Source organism: Cryptomeria japonica, chromosome 3, assembly GCF_030272615.1.
Source record: "Cryptomeria japonica chromosome 3, Sugi_1.0, whole genome shotgun sequence".
Taxonomy (NCBI): domain Eukaryota; kingdom Viridiplantae; phylum Streptophyta; class Pinopsida; order Cupressales; family Cupressaceae; genus Cryptomeria; species Cryptomeria japonica.
The window spans coordinates 333984309-333999449 of NC_081407.1; positions in this window are offsets into that span (position 1 = coordinate 333984309).

The window sequence follows — 15141 nt, forward strand, 5'->3', positions numbered from 1 at the left end:
TTAAGGTTTGACCTAAGAGAACATGTCCCTAGTGAATTGACAACCCTTTAAAGGTATTTTTAAGTATTTCCAAAACTTTTATCAAAGCCAACATAAGTGAATTTGATGACCTAAAGAGTAGAAGCACAAAAGTTACAAGATTAAATTAAACACAACATCTTTCATCCAAACCACTAGATTTAATATTTTAAAATATCTATATACAATCAAATGTGAAACATAAACAAAATAAATTTGAATTCTAATATATAGATAGACAAATTCTTAAACCATGTCAAAATCACCTACCTTTAAACCTAGAACTAAATACACTTTATTTGTAAATCTTACTGGATTAATATCCATACCCTAGATTTAATTTCAAAGAGGTTACTAGAATACAAAAGTCATTGTATCATTTGTGCTTTAGGTTTCTTTCCTTTATCTATCTCATACACCAAAAATAATATTGAAATCTACTCCAACAGGAAACCTTATATCTTTGGATTTATGAAATGAAATGAAATAAGGGTTTCTAAATATTTATATATTTATTTAATGAATATAGATAAATAAGGTTTTTTTTTGTTTTTTGTTTTAATCTTAATCTGTAATATTTTATTTTAATTTTGTGTTTTCTTGTTTCATTGTCTCTATTGTAACTGGTGACTTTATAATGATTATTTACAAGTATAATGATATTTATGTATAGTACAATGATTCACAAAAAATTTAATAATAAAAAATTTAAGATAGAATATTATATCAAAATCTTGAAGGACATAAGTAATATTTTGCTTATCTTAAAGTAATTAATTTTACTTATATAAAAGCATTAGTTATCTTAACATAATGTTTGGGACTAAATTAGCATCTATTTTCTGACAAGCTATTTTACTTAAATAGAAATATTTTTATTTAATAAAAAAATGTTCCATTTATTTAAGATATACTATATAGAAACATTATATATACTTAAAATTATATTAATATATAGAGAAAATATATAAAAGAAATTAAGTTTAATTAACTTCACAAAAAGCTCAATTATGTGCTAGTCCTACATTCAAAATGATTTACAAATATTGAATTATGAATTGAACAAGATTTTATATTTATTTGCAATGGTGAAATTGGCATAGACATGTTAATCCCTATTTAATTTTTGTACTATTTTGAAAGGATATTTTAATACAAGGGGAAACAAATCAATCCCCAATTCAAAGACAACCAAATTTTTTTTCTTATCTATAAAATAAAGGAGAAGAAGTTGCCGCTATGATTTTAACAAAAAAATCCCTAGTTAAGGTAGTTCCCAGATGGTATGATGATTATGTTAAACAATCAAATGCTTTCAAATCAGCTCTTCCATTTGATAAATTGATAGAGATTCATGAAAGGGATCCAAATAAGACAATAAATGAAGAACCATTATCATGAAACATAGCATGCACAAAACAATATAAGTCCAATTATTACAAAGATGAAGGAATACACTAGAAGTGAACTCAAAAGAAAAAGACTTTATTTTACATGCAAGGAACATTGGAAACCAAATCATAGATGTGGGAACAGTGAATGGGAAAAATAACCATGCACAAATGAGATGGTTATAAAGGGTTATGGATACATTGTTTCAAGTTCAATATCATGTAGAAGAATATAAAAAAAAAGACACGGGTTGAAGATAATGTATTTTTAATTAAGAAAGATACTTTAGTGAATGAGATTTCACAACAAGAATGTTCTTTATTTGATGAAGGTAATTCAGGATCAATATTTCATGTTTAATATAAAGTACCCAAAAATGGAAAGGTTAGTTGCATGAATTTTAATGGTTTTCAAGGAATAACCATTGAGATTATAGGAAATAAAAAGAAGAAGCTAGGAAAGAAGACTTCAAAGCTAATTTTTCAAAGGTTTCAAAAGAGGAGCATGCTAATTTTTGGAACAAAGTGAAGGAGGATTTGGATGAATCTATCTCTATTAACAAATTTCAATTCAAGGATGAAGTGTTGCTATAAATATTTTGTGTATGTTCACATCAACAATGTAAGGTAAAATAATCAATTGTTTCTTTAATTATAGTTCAAGGAATACAAGAGATAATAATGGAGAAGAGTTATTACATCAACTTGGTTTCACATCATTGCATATGTTTAATCATCACGAGAAGCATAGTAATAATAAAGATAAGTTGAAGGGTACAAAGTGGAAGAGAAATTCTTTTTCTCAATCTCAAAATATCTCATGGATGAGGTTGTGGGATCTGGGTGCATTAAACAAAACTAACAAACAAATTCTAGATAAGCAAGTGGGTTGTAGTCCCAAAGTAGCACAATGGAAGCATGATGGTATCTCCCTAATTGTTAGTTTTACAAAGGAGGATCGAATCTTGGTGTGCAGCCTAAGGTATGGAAAATATTTCCCAGTTACAAGTTTATTTTTTCCTTCTAAACCAATACAAAATTATTTTCACCAAAGGAGGCATATTAAAAATGAGTTTAGAATTCGCACAATTGAGCATGTGGATTCCTTGTTTCAAATTCAATATTATTTTTGCATATTAGTTCCAAATGACACTTTAATAGAAATAATAGACAAAGGATTTAATATCATTACTAAGTTCTACATTTATTTCAAGTGTATATGGTTTTTCATTTATTTAAACCATACTATGAATAATTAATGCCTACAATTCATAAATACTCCTTGAAGCTATATCTTAAAGTTGGATACAAGATTATTGGTAGTAGCCAAAGGGAGATATTCACATTGAGATTCTTATTGTGGAAAACTAAGATTCTACTAGATGGTTTCATTTCTCATGGTATCAAGAGAGTTACAATTTTTTCATACTTGGGTCATATACATAGTACTCAATATTTACAAAACAATGCAACACATGAACCATTTAATGAGCTTAAGAAGCTAACCCAGTGATGTTTTACCCTTTTCATTTTAGATATCTCATATCTATATTTAGTGGAATGTGATATTTTAGGAGAAGGTAATTAGAATCTATTACTACAAAAATGGGGCTCCATTCAAATTAAGAGAAAAAGTAAATATACAAAAAAAAGGGTTTTCTTTATAATAAAAAGAATTTGATATTCCGCAAAAGTTGCAATGCATTGGAAATTTAAATTGATCCTATACAAGCATGAGGAAATGGTACAATGGTTGCAACTTATGAGTTATATGTAGGGAGTCAAACAATGTACCTTCTTATTTGATAGTGATGCAAGAATCTAAAACTCAAATGGAATTGTAAAAGTTGATGAAGTGACTTGGGAAGTATTTGTAGGTAAAGACTTTCAGAGTAAAATTAAAATGAGAGATTATGATAATAATGCACTTGCCACTATCTCTTTGCAAAGTGTTTTGTGTATTTAATTTTTGTTTGTAATAATTCACATTATTCTATACTTTATACCTCTACATAATATTTTCTATCATAGATCATCTAATAAAGATGAATAAATGATATCTCAAGTTGGCGTAAATCATGATCCTACTACTATTCTTTTTTAGCTATGTGTGTTTTGATAGTTTCAAGCTCAAAGTAGCTATTGTTTCAAAAATAGGTACTTGCTATTATAAGGATTATATTGGATATTGTCATAATATTGTATGCTACACAAATCAAATTTATATCATCATCAAAGACCTCAGAAGTGTCAAGTGCAAGTTTCCTAATATGAGTATAGTAATAACTAGAGACCCGAGATATATTATGAATTGCAAGAAAATGAGAAAGAGTTTATTTGGGGAATTCTTCAAGAAAGGAATTAATAAGTATGGTAATGAGTTATATAATATGTTAGAACATCACATAAATGTATTTTTTACTATCATGTATGTTGATGATCGGTATGCCCTAGTAAATGGATACAAAAGGTGCATAATCTTCTACTAGAATGGACTGTTTCTTGCAGATACAATAGTTTGAAAATGGTGGTATATTTTCTATTGTTACATGATGATAATTATTTTTCTTCAAAAGTACCATTTCTATTCAATATCAAATCCTAAATTTCTATCTAACATCATTCAAGATGAATAAAATTATGACATAATCAATGATGATTTCCACTATGTGCATCTTAACAATTCAAAGGTAAAAGAGATATTTTCTTAAAAAATATATGATTTATGTTATGAAGGATGCATGGAACACTAGAAAAATCAAAGATATATCATTGTAACAGGTCACATGAGTTCCTGATTTAACTTGTCTTGTTATAGTGTGCATTCACTTTGGGAAGGACAAGCTAAAAGAAATTGGTTGTTGATTACGAAAGGTGCAATGCATAATATAAACACACAAGTAATATGGTATTTAATGTTGCACATTAATTTTTTCATCATGTAATAGTAATCAACACAAGTACACTTTCCAAATATTTTTACAGAATGCTTGAGAGGAAGGTGCAATATCATGCAAGTACAAGATAAAGGCTTGGTATGCAACTTGATATGATTGATCATCTTGGCAACATAATCATGGAGCCACATGTTCACAATTTCCTGAGGAAAAGAAATTTTAAAAAGGGAGGATTTTTCATGTCCCATTTCTGTTTTTAGCACTTACTATGTATAGTAAGCTTGGTTATGCATAAATAGTAACTCAAGACATGCAAATAAACTAGAAAATTCAAACTAAAAAAAAAAATTAACTAGATTAGAATTAATGGAGATTAGTAAATGCTACTTGAAATGTTCCTAGAATCCAATTTAGATGGTGTGAGTTTTGAATTAGCAACTTTATCCTCCAAAACTCAAAATGGAAGTTGTCTATTAAAGAGATAAAATTGGCAGTTTCGAATAGAATGTTGGAAGGTGGTTGTCAAATGGAAAGTGCATGTCCCTAAATTTATTTTAAAACATCTTTCCCTCCTAATAATTGGACTTTGACACCCATGTTTAAATTTGAACAAGATTCTATTTAGTTGGTTGGATTTGTCAACATTCATTCACTCTATCTCATTTTTGCTAACAAGCTTATGTTTTTTATTTGGTGGCCAATAAACCAATGAAGAATTGATCTCCAAGGTTGATAAAGCAAGGATTTAAGAGACTCAAGGAAGAGGTTCTAAAGGTTCTCTTGAGCAACCTTAGTATAGGATTTCATTTGTATTTCATGCTCTACAATTGTAGATTGTTGTAATAGCTTGCATGTGTTTGTTTTCATATTGTGGAAGTTATTTTTAGTTTGTTTTTATGATTATAATAGCATATGTTGCTAATAATTTTATGTTGTAATACAATTTAGTACTTGACATTTCAATTATATATCATTTTTTTTGTTTGATAAACTTTTTAGTTTACTTGATTTGTTGTTTTTCTTAAATTGATAAATTTTAAATTAAATATTAAAAATTTATTTAAATATAATTTAATACAGGATATTAAAACATGCACACTTAACCATAAACCATACACACTTAAGCATTCAAATTCACCATGACATTAGTAACATACAAATTGAGATATTAAATAGAATAATCCTATAGACCAAATGATTCAAACACCAAATCAACATCAAATTTTATTTTCTAAACATGTCCACATCCAATTACCATAGTCAAAAAACAAAATAAGTATATAAGATATAAGATACAACCTGCTATCATCAAACCCAATGACCACCAAACCACGTATGCTCATTTTCCTTGACCTTACATTATTATGTTGTCTTTAGGATTTTTGAGAATACAACCTTGGAAACAAAAAAAATATAACATTTTGAGGGATTGCTTATTGAGCCCTAACTTTTATTCTAGAAATAATTTTAGTTGCAATACTACAATGTCATTTTTCCTTGTGTATGGAGTTTCAAAGCCATTTAATTTTAACACTAATTTGGAATCCTTGAAAAGTCCATAAATAATATTTTAATTATTTACATTTTCCATGATACATCCATGTTAGAATCTTGCTTGTATTTATTACTATGAGGGTTGAATTTTCTTTACCACTAGGAAGTAACAAATAAATTCAAATGACTCAAACCTATTTTGATATGAATTTAAAAGAAATAAAGTATATGAAGATCAAAGTATACTTACAATGAGAAAAAATGTAATGTTCCTAGGTAGTGGGTTTTCTCCACAATGTTGGGAAAATGGTGTCTCAACCTTGCATTTACATGAGGTTACTATTTATAGTAAGTTTTTGTTTTACCATTAAATAGTGTGAAATTATCCCCGGAGCTTCTCATTGGCTAGATGAGGATTTCGATATTTTTTCGTCGCAAGATCATAGCTAGATTTGAAGATATTAAAGTTTATGTTTTTTGGAGGGTGCAATGAAAAGTTTAAAATTAATATTGAGCACTTTCGGGTCTCTAAAGCACCCTAAAAAGTTAGCATAATTGGTATAGTGGTTTACAGGGTGATAGAGAACTTCGCGAGATTTTTGGTGCTTCAAACAGTTCGTCAATCAGACACACGGTTCACAAGTTATTTCCGTTAGAAGTTTGGACTCTTCAAATAGGAAATATAAATTGGATCGGGAACATAAATGAGATGTAAAAGGAGGAACATGTGTTGATGAGTGTTTTGATATGTCATAGGGCATCTAGAATGGAGATAAGGTTGACTCTACTTTATTGAGTGGTTTTAGCCCATGGTTTTGTAATACCGTTTGATGATTTCTTGTATTGCATCTCGTATATATGAGGTGCGTGAGATAGAGGTTGTGTAAGAGTCTTATGGATATTGAGTTACCTATGAGTCTCTAATTAGTATAAATTCTGTGAAGAGATTTCTATGTAAGTATATTAAATAAAAATATACTTAGAATGAGAAAAAAAAAAAAGTAATGTTCCTAGGTAGTGGGTTTTCTCCCCAATGTTGGGAAAATGGTGTCTCAACCTTGCATTTACATGAGGTTACTATTTATAGTAAGTATTTATTTGAGCATGAAATAATGTGAAATTCTCCTTGAAGCTTCTTGTTGGCTAGATGAGGATGCCGATAAATTTTCATCGCAAGATCATAGCTAGCTTTGAAGATATTAAAGTTTCTATTTTTGGAGGGTGCAATGAAAAGTTTAGAATTAATATTGAGCACTTTAGGGTCTCTAAAACACCCCAAAAAGTGAGAATAAATGGTATATTGGTTTACAAGTTGATAGAGCACTTTGGGAGATTTTTGGTGCTTCAAAAAGTTCGTCAATCAGACACACGGTTCAAAAGTTATTTCTTGCAGAAGTTTGGACTCTTCAAATAGGAAATATAAATTGGATCGAGCACATAAATGAGATGTAAACAGGAGGAACATGTGTTGATGTGTGTTTTGATATGTGATAGGAAATCTAGAATGGAGATAAGGTTGACTCTACTTTATTGGGTGGTTTTAGCCCATGGTTTTGTAATATTGTTTGATGGTTTCTTGTATTGCATCTCATATATATGAGGTGCATTAGATAGAGGTTGTGTGTAAGAGTCTTATGGATATCAAGTTACCTATGAGTCTCTGATTAGTGGTACTCTTGTGAAGAGATTTCTCTATAAGTATATTATAATATGTTATTGATTGTTGAATAATGTACTGAGCTACTTTTGGAGTGTGTGGTTTTTCTCCTGAAAGTGTTTTCCCCAAGTATATTATAATATATTACCCTCCTCTCAAGGTTAGTGTAGGAAGTTGTTCCACTACTGAACTTCCTTACAAGTGGTATCAGAGCCAGAGTAACTATCTGAATTATATATTACAGAGATTCAACATGCAAGATTGTATACCATTACATGCTCCCTTCATTGTTGGAATAAAATTATCTATTTTAGATTGTCCTAAATCTCCCTCGGAGATGGAAGACATGACAATAGTAGCTTGCTAGAGAACAATTGGAACTTTGATGTATGATATGGTCTTTACTAGACCAGCGATTGCCCAAGCAGTGGGAGTTCTTTCTAGATTTATGTCGAATCCTAATAGAGATCATTGGGATGTAGTCAAAATATCTTTAGATATTTGAAGGGTACCTAAGAGTATTCTCTATGTTATTATGGTAATTTGGTTGAAAATGTGATTTCCCTTGATATTCATGGTTATGTGGATTCAAGCTGGGTAGGTGATATTGATAGCAGAAGATCCACCAGTACTTATGTGTTTATTTTGTTTGGTGATGCAACTAGTTGGATGAGTAAGTGACAGGTTGTGGTTACTTTGTCCACTACAAAAGAAAACTATAGAGTAGCTTCTCATACTTGTAAATAAAGCATTTGTCATAGAAGAATGTCTTTAGATATTAGAATAAATCAAGGTGCAGTGACAGTTTATTGTGAGCATAGAGAAGTTTAGATGGTGTTTAGATTCTATGGGCCTCATGGCCCCTAGCAATTAAATTATTGTGTTGATACTCTCTTTTCTCTTTCAAGGTGTTTGACAAGTGAGAGAATGCTAGGAAAATGGTGTCTCAACCTTGTATTTACATGAGGTTACTATTTATAGTAAGTTTTTATTTGAGCACAAAATTGTGTGAAATTCTCCTTGAAGCTTTTAGTTGGCTTGATGAGCATGTCGATAAATTTTTATCGCAAGATCATAGCTAGTTTTGAATATATTAAACTTTTTTCATTTTTGGAGGGTGCGATGAAAGGTTTTAAATTAGTTTTGAGGATTTAGAGGCTTTGAAACACCCCCAAAAGTGGGTATAAATAAGTTATCAGTTTACGAGATGATAGAGAACTTTGTGATCTTTCTGGTGCTTCAAACGGTTCGTCAATCGAACACATGTTTCACAAGTTATGGCCTCCAGAAGTTTGGACTCCTGAATTAGGAAATATAAATTGCATCAAACATATAAATGAGCTATAAAAGGGAGGAACATGTGTTTATGTGTTTTTTAATATGTCATAGGGTATAAAAGGGATATAAGATCAACTCTACTTTATTGGGTTGTTTTAGCTCATGGTTTTGTAATGTTGTTTGATGGTATCTTGTATTGTACCTCCTATATATGAGTTGCGTGAGATAGAGGTTGTGTGTAAGAGTCTTATGACTATAATTTATTTACCTCCTTGTCTCTAATTAGTGGTACTCTTGTGAAGAGATTTCTCTAGAAGTATATTATAATCTGTTATTGATTGTTGAATAATATATTGAGCTTCTTTGGGAGTGTGGTGTTTTTTCCGAAATGGTTTTCCCCACATAAATCATCGTGTTGCTGTGTTGTGGTATGAGTGATATTTTGTTTATTTATGTTAACTTTTTATAACTATTGTAATGATTTATACAAAATTTTGCATTACCCTCCTCTCAAGGTTAGTGTATGAAGTTATTCCGCTACTTAACTTCATTACACCCATTGGTTTCATGTTCAACTCCAAAAATAGGCATTGTCAATGAATATGGCTTGTAGACAATTGCATGGATCCCTAGGAAATTAATCTTTCCCTAGTTTGCCCCTTCTAGATTCCAACTTAGTAGTAAGCAAGACCAATGCAAGGCAAGTTGGTCGTTCGACTAGGTTGTAGGAATAGCCCTAGAACAACCAAAAAAATGTCAATAGCTAAAGAAATAGATCAAATAGTGGAAATGTTATTTTATGAAATAAAATTGATACATCTTGAAAAATGAAGCTTTTTTTAGATTGGAGAGATTAATACATTATTGGAGGTAGGAATAGTGGAAGATACCAAAGGCTTGATAATAATGTTTGGAGAAAAATACGTATACAAGGGAGAAATAGGTAGAAATTTGGGATTAGAAAGATAAACATGAATATTATGGAATCCCCAATCACCCAAAACCAAGGCCTAATGAGATTAAGAGAAAATTTCCTGAAATTTAATATAGTAATGCAATATTACATGAGGAACATTATAGTAATTCCAAAAAATGTAAATGATTATAAAATTGATAATGTATGTGCCATTAAAAACTTGTTTTTTAAGTTACTAAAATAAATTGTAAGAGAGTAGGGAACATATAGATAATTTATTTTTGCATGACACCTATAAATAGGTTTCCATGATAATTATACTTGCGGAAGGCACAATGAGAATGGTTTTCTCCATTGGGCACAAATTAAAAGGATATTTAGATGTTTGAAGGGCACTCTGGATTATGTTTTGTGGTATAAAAAGAATAATGACTTCTCCTTGAAGGCATATACTAATGCTAATTTGGTTGAATGCATGGATGAAAAAAGAAGTACAAATGGAAGTTCATTTTTCTTTGTGGACAGATTGGTCTCTTGATGTAGTAAGAAGCAAGATTCAATATCTTTATCAATAGTAGAAGACAAGTATATTGCTTCAATATCTTACTACACCCAAGTGCTATGAACAAATCAGACTTTGAAGGATATCAAGGTGATATATAGTGAGCCTATTCCTATAATACATCTGAAAATACAAGTGCTATAAAAATTTCAATTAAATTGGTGATGCATTCAAGGACTAAACATATCTTTATCGGATATCATTTCCTAAGAGGGAAGGTTGTAGAGTAGGAAGTTAGATTGGAGTATGCTCTTAAAAAGGATTAAATTGTAGATATTTTCATAAAGGTTGTATTAAAAGATACATTTGGATGTCTCAAGTAGAAGCTAGAAGGTATTTTCTCTCCTTCTTTAGTCTAGATACATAGGTTGGTGAATCTATCCAAATGGAGATTCAAGGTATGTATTTTGTCTCATAGATTGATAGGGTTTACCCCTCAAGGGAGTGGGTAGCTGGATTGTTGTTGCTCATAAAAGAAGCAGGTGTAAGTGGGAGTGGGTATGACTATTTTGGGAAAGTTCATACAAATGAGTTTGTCTAGATGAATGCTAGGAAAGGAAAGATAAAAGTTTTAAATGTAGAAGACTATTCTACTAGTGGAGAGAAAGTGCATAGGTTAGTGGACACTGTTACAATTTATCCTTGATGTCAAAGGGGGAGATAAAGTACAAAAAGTTAATAATAATGAGGAAGACAAATTATTATGTTGTGTGAGTATTATCATCAATGACAAAGGGGAAAATTATTGGAAGTTATTCACATTGATGACTTGGTGTATTCATTGACATCAAACCTCACCTTGTATGGTGTCATTGATGAAACAGTGATTGCTGTCACATGATGTAATTGTGTGCATTTCTATGACATAGATTGTTGTAATTGTTGCCATTGATGACTAGGATTAATGCTAAAGATAGAAGTATATGTTGTTGATATACTATGATTGTTGGATGGTATATATTAATGTCTTAGGTTCTGATACAGAGTTATAGATTTATATGAATGTGTAGATGGTTGATGGTCGTGGATGTCCACCTTCTTGGTATTCATGTCTTTACTTGGTATGATGTTGATGGATATGTTGCAGAATAGTGATAGTATTGATGCTCATGTTTGGATGGTAGAGATGCTACCATGATGATATCATATTCAAATTAGAAGCATTAAAATGAGGATTAGAAGCATGACGATTAAGTAGATTTTTTTCTGATGGTGTTGATGGTCTTATGCTCACTACAAGTTGTTGTGATTTCTTTCTTGTTGCTCCTGAGTAATAGTGATACAAGGTGAACTCTAGTCTCTAGAAGTCAATGAAGTGCGTGAATGTATGTTGAAGACTATCTGGATCCCTATTTGGTTCTATGGTCTTCTGGTTTTGGATGTATGCTCTATTAATGTTGCACTCCTATCATTTCAAGTCTCCAATTGTGTAGCTGATGTTTCTAGTTAAGGGAGTATGCTACCAGTTTGATGGATTGTTAGGTCTACCTTGGAGAATGCTCCACATTGATTTGCATTGATTTTTTTGTTACTACAACTTATAGGACATGCTTAAAATGTTCGAGTAGTATCTCAAGGTAGATTTTAGGTGATGAAGTGTTTCGCAAGTGTGCTTGTCATTGTCTTATCTCATGATTTCATTTCCTAGTATTTTGGCAATGAAGAACTCTATATTATATTAGTTTTCCTAACTTGTCTTGGCTTGACTATGTAAAAGATGCATGTAAAGGCGTTGATGGATGTTATATGAACTTCTTTATGTGGCATTGATCTATTGATGTTGTATTGTGTTTGGATTTGGTTTTTAGAGTAATTTGTAGTTCTTTCACCGACATGACTTATTCTATTGCTTGTGCTATATCTTTGTTGGTCCATTCTAGTATTGGACATTGTGTTGAGTTGTACTTGGCTCCAATTTTTCCTTGGGGGGATCCACATTCTGTAATTTCATTTGGAAGATGTGTTTTGATCCAATGGGTTATATGTGCTACACAAGTTTATCTACTTGTTACCTTGTTGCTAACTTAGAGGATGTGCACCAAGCATGTGTGATGTTTGAGACTGCATTCCAAGATATAATAAGAAATTTTTAGGTCCTCTCTATCTCTTTTATTGGACCACTTTCACCATGATCTGTATTTGTGGTTGACTTAGTGGGATCATTCCTTGTCAACCCTAAATAAAGCTAATTTGGTACACATTTTGTATATTTTTTCTATGATATTTAAAGATGTTCATTTGGATCATCAATTCATCATCCTAGAATCATTTAACCTCATAGAGAATTCAATGAGCATTTACTCTAGAGGAACACTTTGATTGATGCACTAAAGGAATATCATTTACTAGTGAATCAACATCTAAGATATTTATTATATTGTATGTTGATCTACCACAATTGCAAAGTCACTATCTAAGGGGTTGACCTAGGAGAACTTTCCCCTAGGATCCACAACATCTTTATGGTATTTTTAAATAGGTCAATCCTTAGTGACCAAAAAGAAGCAATGGCTAAAGTGTCAAACATTAAAAGTAAGTACACCCATCCTTCACAAGTACTTTCCTAAAATAACATTTGATAGCTTGATGCCATCACTCTCATAACTAATAATATTTAATCTAAACTACTTTATACTTATATGTGCATCTTATTAAATTAATATATGTTGAACACAATAAAACATTATTTTTCTTTCCAATTATGAAAAAATATTATTTCATTTTCTATTTTATCAATCTAGAAATGAATGGTTAACTTGTATTTCTCTCTTATTCTCTCTTGTTAGTTGACAATCTTGACATATATGATGGTGCATGGGGACTCTACTTAAATATCACTCTCTTTAACTATCAAATAAATAATCAATAGAATTTTAAACATCATTTCTATCAAAAAATGATAAATAATATACTATTTTTATGGACCAAAATTTACCTCTAACCATTGAAGTGAGTGTGATTTAAAAATAAGAATACATGGGAACAATAGAAAATATAAAAATTCTAATATTAGTAGTATTAATTAATAATATATTTTTTAATAATGAAAAAATAAAAAAATTTATACATCAACGATTGAAACATAAGCAATGACGATTTAACAATAGTATTGAAGAGAAGAAGAACATTATTAGCTGTACTATGTGACCCAGAACGTCAATTTTAAAAGTAAAAATTTCTCGAAAGGAGAGAACAATTTTTTTTTAAACGTGTATAATTTCATCATAGGAGAGATACCATAATCTAATAAAATCTGTTCATCATAACACATTACAGGCGAGTTGAATCATTGCACGGTACAACTCGAAGCTCTTTTCTGAGGCCTATTCTCGCTTCTAAATCTGATGGGCACTCCCCTTCTAAATTCCCTCACATCTTCATACCCAGCAGCAGCCATACAAATCTCCAAAACCCCATACAACTCTGCATCCTCCACATCTCCCTCAAATCTCTTCACCAAAAACCCATTTTCTTTCTCAAACTTATACCCAACTCCCTCATGATCAACAACAATAACGTCCTTCAAATCCACATCCAAAACACACTTGAGAGTCCCCTTACTCAAACTCTTCACATGATCTTTACCAGTCCAAGGCGAGTCTCTGTACAGCCGCCGGTCAATATACCTGTTAACATCAAACTTATCCAGAAAAACATCAGCATCCTTTTTGGGTGCCTCAGTAAAGACCACAACTTCATAAATCTTTGCCAATTCGGACAAAAAGTTATCCACACCAGGCCTTTTCATGACATAGTAAGGCCGATTCTGGGCACAAATTATGAAGTCATTGCGCTGAAGAGGCTCAAGGCTTGCCTTGATCAAAACATCAAACAACCCCAAAACAATTGTTTTGGCTTTTGTTTTCTGTTTTCTTCTTCCCAAAGATCTCATATTTAGATTCCAGTTAAGCCCGAATAAACTCACAGGCCTTTCTCTTTCCCTCTCACGTTCACGTAAGCTCTGTATTTCTGTATCAGCAGTCTTACTCACATCATAATGTATAGTAATGGCTTCCCTCACGTCTTCACATTTTGCCGCCATGTTACAAAACTCCAGGACTTTCCAAAGCTCTCTGTCGGATAAATCCCCATAAAAAGGTCTAATGGGAAATGCATTTTCTGGCTGCATTTTATAGTTTTGAGGATTATCATCAACTAGTATTACGTTCTTGAGGTCTCTTCCCACCTTACTGAGATCTTTATAAACTATGCCTCTGTTTCGACTACATGAATCTCTGTACAAGCGGTGTTTTATGCTGTTGTGGACGTCGAGTTTGTTTAGAACGTCATCTGCGTATTCTTTTGCAGCAGAAGTGAAAATTATGATTTCGAAGTTGGTTTTGGCCAGTTGGAGTAATAAGTTATCAACTGCGGGTCTTTTTTGTACGTAACAGAGAGCTGGTTGTTCTTGAAGTTCTTCGACCAGGACCGTGAAGTCGTAGTGGGATGGTGTGGCGGAGAATGTTGCATTGATCAGAGTGTTATCCAAGTCCAATACGATTGTTTTGGCTGTCTGAGATTGTGGCGGAGGAAGTATCATTTCTCTGTTGATCTCATCGACGTTTTTCCTTGTGTTAATTTTCTCCAGGATTGACTCCATTTTTTCTCTTTTAACTTTCGTTCCTTCAAATTGAATACGGGTAGGAATGGCAATGGGAATACGAGTGGCCGACCTAAGGTTTGATATAACTCCTCCAAAGGTTACCATTATTTGATTTGAAAGGAGGCATCTATTTTATTTGGCCCATAAAAACCAACTATATTTTGAAATAATTTAATGATATTTTTGAAAAAGATTTGCTGATTTAATAATAATAAAGATAAAAAATATTTTTATAAGTAATTTTTTTTTTTCTTTTATTGTGGATAAATTAATAATTGCTATGGGACAGCACTATATACATCTTCAGTTTCATGTTGTCTATTTG